Below are 5,000 nucleotides of genomic sequence, written 5' to 3' on the forward strand. Positions count from 1 at the left end.
CTGTCCAGATTCACATTCTCCGCTTCCTTGGGGTCTTTCCAGTCTATGGGAATGGTCTCCGCAGCTTCAACCAATCAGCAAAGAGGGTTAGCGCCTCCCGGAGAGCCCTCCCCTCCCCCACCCCCTACTCAAGCCATTCCCCACCCCCCAACCCCCACCCAACCCCCACCCCCACCCCCACCCACAGCCAAACCCCAACCCATCCCCAACCCCCAACCCCCAACCCCATCCCCAATCCCCACCCCCATCCCCCACCCCATCCCCAACGCCACCCCCATCCCCAACCCCCAACCCCCACCCAACCCCCACCCCCACCCACAGCCAAACCCCAACCCATCCCCAACCCCCATCCCCATCCCCCAACCCCCAACCCATCCCCAACGCCACCCCCATCCCCAACCCCAACACCCATCCCCAACCCCCAACCCCCATCCCCCAACCCCCAACCCATCCCCAACGCCACCCCCATCCCCAACCCCCAACCCCATCCCCAATCCCCACCCCCATCCCCCACCCCATCCCCAACGCCACCCCCATCCCCAACCCCCAACCCCCACCCAACCCCCACCCCCACCCACAGCCAAACCCCAACCCATCCCCAACCCCCATCCCCATCCCCCAACCCCCAACCCATCCCCAACGCCACCCCCATCCCCAACCCCAACATCCATCCCCAACCCCCAACCCCCAACCCCCAACCCATCCCCATCCCCCACCCCCATCCCCAACCCCAACACCCATCCCCAACCCCATCCCCATCCCCCACCCCATCCCCAACGCCACCCCCATCCCCAACCCCCAACCCCCACCCAACCCCCACCCCCACCCACAGCCAAACCCCAACCCATCCCCAACACCCATCCCCAACCCCAACACCCATCCCCAATCCCCACCCCCATCCCCCACCCCATCCCCAACGCCACCCCCATCCCCAACCCCCAACCCCCAACCCATCCCCAACACCCATCCCCAACCCCCAACCCCCAACCCATCCCCAATCCCCACCCCCATCCCCAACCCCAACACCCATCCCCAACCCCCAACCCCCAACCCATCCCCAATCCCCACCCCCATCCCCAACCCCAACACCCATCCCCAACCCCCAACCCCCAACCCATCCCCAACGCCACCCCCATCCCCAACCCCAACACCCATCCCCAACCCCATCCCCATCCCCCACCCCATCCCCAACGCCACCCCCAACGCCACCCCCTACTCAACCCATTCCCCACCCCCCAACACCCACCCAACCCCCACCCCCACCCCCACCCACAGCCAAACCCCAACCCATCCCCAACACCATCCCCAACCCCCAACCCCCAACCCATCCCCAACCCCAACACCCATCCCCAACCCCATCCCCAACCCCCACCCCCATCCCCAACCCCCATCCCCAAACCCATCCCCCACCCCGATCCCCAACCCCCATCCCCAACCCCCACCACATCCCCAACCCCCACCCCCATCCCCCACCCCAATCCCCAACCCCCACCACATCCCCAACCCCTACCCCCATCCCCAACCCCCAACCCCCCACCACATCCCCAACCCCCAACCCCACCCCCATCCCCATCCCCAACCCCCACCACATCCCCAACCCCAACCCCCATCCCCCACCCCAATCCCCATCCCCCACCACATCCCCAACCCAACCCCCATCCCCATCCCCAACCCCCATCCCCAACCCCCACCACATCCCCAACCCACACCACATCCCCAACCCCCAACCTCATCCCCATTCCCCACCCCCACCCCCATCCCCCCACCCCCAACCCCCACCCCCATCCCCATCCCCAACCCCCATCCCCCACCCCCAACCCCCACCCCGATCCCCAACCCCCATCCCCAACCCCCACCACATCCCCAACCCCCACCCCCATCCCCAACCCCCATCCCCAACCCCCACCACATCCCCAACCCCTACCCCCATCCCCAACCCCCAACCCCCCACCACATCCCCAACCCCCACCCCCATCCCCAACCCCCATCCCCAACCCTACCCCCCACCACATCCCCAACCCCCAACCCCACCCCCAACCCCCATCCCCAACCCCCACCACATCCCCAACCCCCACCCCCAACCCCCACCCCCAATCCCCAACCCCCACCACATCCCCAACCCCCACCCCCATCCCCCACCCCAATCCCCATCCCCCACCACATCCCCAACCCCACCCCCATCCCCATCCCCAACCCCCACCACATCCCCAACCCCCATCCCCATCCCCAACCCCCACCCCCATCCCCAACCCCCATCCCCAACCCCCACCACATCCCCAACCCCCACCCCCATCCCCCACCCCAATCCCCATCCCCCACCACATCCCCAACCCCCACCCCATCCCCCACCCCAATCCGCAACCCCCACCACATCCCCAACCCCCACCCCCATCCCCCACCCCAATCCCCATCCCCAACCCCCATCCCCATCCCCAACCCCCATCCCCAACCCTACCCCCCACCACATCCCCAGCCCCCAACCCCACCCCCATCCCCCACCCCAATCCGCAACCCCCACCACATCCCCAACCCCCACCCCCATCCCCCACCCCAATCCCCATCCCCCACCCCAATCCCCATCCCCAACCCCCATCCCCATCCCCAACCCCCATCCCCAACCCTACCCCCCACCACATCCCCAGCCCCCAACCCCACCCCCAACCCCAACCCCCATCCCCAACCCCCACCACATCCCCAACCCCCACCACATCCCCAACCCCCATCCCCAACCCTACCCCCCACCACATCCCCAACCCCCAACCCCACCCCCAACCCCCATCCCCAACCCCCACCACATCCCCAACCCCCACCCCCATCCCCCACCCCAATCCCCAACCCCCACCCCAATCCCCAACCCCCACCACATCCCCAACCCCCACCCCCATCCCCCACCCCAATCCCCATCCCCCACCACATCCCCAACCCCCACCCCCATCCCCCACCCCAATCCCCATCCCCCACCCCAATCCCCAACCCCCACCACATCCCCAACCCCCACCCCCATCCCCCACCCCAATCCCCACCCCCCACCACATCCCAAACCCCAACACCCATCCCCAACCCCAATCCCCACCCCCATCCCCAACCCCCACCCCATCCCCCACCCCCACCCCCAAACCCATCCAACACATAAACTCCAACGCGACCCCTCCCCCTCCCCGACCTCCATCCCCAACCCCAACCCCAACTCCCACCCCCACCCTACCCAACACTCAACCAGATTCCCCACCCAACAACCACCCCCACCCCCAAATGCCAACCCCATTCTCCCAATCTCCACCCCATCCCCCACCCAACCACCCCGTCACTCCCCCCTCACTCTCCCCATCTCCCCTCACTCTCCCCTCCACCCTCACTCTCCCCTCCACCCTCACTCTCCCCTCCACCCTCACTCTCCCCATCTCCCCTCACTCTCCCCCTCCCCCCTCACTCTCCCCTCCACCCTCACTCTCCCCATCTCCCCTCACTCTCCCCCTCCACCCTCACTCTCCCCATCTCCCCTCACTCTCCCCTCCACCCTCACTCTCTCCCCTCCACCCTCACTCTCCCTGACCCCCCCTCACTCTCCCCTCCACCCTCACTCTCCCCATCTCCCCTCACTCTCCCCCTCCACCCTCACTCTCCCCATCTCCCCTCACTCTCCCCTCCACCCTCACTCTCCCCATCTCCCCTCACTCTCCCCTCCACCCTCACTCTCCCCTCCACCCTCACTCTCCCCTCCACCCTCACTCTCCCCATCTCCCCTCACTCTCCCCCCTCCCCCCTCACTCTCCCCTCCACCCTCACTCTCCCCATCTCCCCTCACTCTCCCCCTCCACCCTCACTCTCCCCATCTCCCCTCACTCTCCCCTCCACCCTCACTCTCCCCTCCACCCTCACTCTCCCTGACCCACCCTCACTCTCCCCTCCACCCTCACTCTCCCCAACTCCCCTCACTCTCCCCCTCCACCCTCACTCTCCCCATCTCCCCTCACTCTCCCCTCCACCCTCACTCTCCCCTCCACCCTCACTCTCCCCATCTCCCCTCACTCTCCCCCTCCACCCTCACTCTCCCCATCTCCCCTCACTCTCCCCTCCACCCTCACTCTCCCCTCCACCCTCACTCTCCCTGACCCCCCTCACTCTCCCCTCCACCCTCACTCTCCCCATCTCCCCTCACTCTCCCCCTCCACCCTCACTCTCCCCATCTCCCCTCACTCTCCCCTCCACCCTCACTCTCCCCATCTCCCCTCACTCTCCCCTCCACCCTCACTCTCCCCTCCACCCTCACTCTCCCCATCTCCCCTCACTCTCCCCTCCACCCTCACTCTCCCCATCTCCCCTCACTCTCCCCTCCACCCTCACTCTCTCCCTCCACCCTCACTCTCCCCATCTCCCCTCACTCTCTCCCCTCCACCCTCACTCTCCCCTCCACCCTCACTCTCCCCATCTCCCCTCACTCTCCCCTCCACCCTCACTCTCCCCATCTCCCCTCACTCTCCCCTCCACCCTCACTCTCCCCTCCACCCTCACTCTCCCCATCTCCCCTCACTCTCCCCATCTCCCCTCACTCTCCCCATCTCCCCTCACTCTCCCCATCTCCCCTCACTCTCCCCTCCACCCTCACTCTCCCCATCTCCCCTCACTCTCCCCTCCACCCTCACTCTCCCCATCTCCCCTCACTCTCCCCTCCACCCTCACTCTCCCCTCCACCCTCACTCTCCCCTCCACCCTCACTCTCCCCATCTCCCCTCACTCTCCCCTCCACCCTCACTCTCCCCTCCACCCTCACTCTCCCCTCCACCCTCACTCTCCCCTCCACCCTCACTCTCCCCCTCCCCCCTCACTCTCCCCATCTCCCCTCACTCTCCCCTCCACCCTCACTCTCCCCTTCACCCTCACTCTCCCCCTCCACCCTCACTCTCCCCTTCACCCTCACTCTCCCCATCTCCCCTCACTCTCCCCTTCACCCTCACTCTCCCCCTCCACCCTCACTCTCCCCTTCACCCTCACTCTCCCCA

General features: G+C 67.4%; 1 protein-coding gene across 1 annotated transcript in view; it reads right to left on the reverse strand.

Moving 5' to 3' along the window:
* Positions 1 to 41, reverse strand: part of LOC121275063 (protein FAM131B-like) — a gene marked incomplete at its 3' end in the record, with an annotated part of 120,937 nt that extends 120,896 nt beyond the window's left edge. The window contains exon 1 of the mRNA XM_041182457.1: positions 1 to 41. This exon is cut by the window's left edge and continues 46 nt beyond it.
* Positions 42 to 5,000: the final 4,959 nt, after the last annotated feature.

This window comes from Carcharodon carcharias (genome assembly GCF_017639515.1).
Source record: "Carcharodon carcharias isolate sCarCar2 chromosome 40 unlocalized genomic scaffold, sCarCar2.pri SUPER_40_unloc_9, whole genome shotgun sequence".
NCBI lineage: Eukaryota > Metazoa > Chordata > Chondrichthyes > Lamniformes > Lamnidae > Carcharodon > Carcharodon carcharias.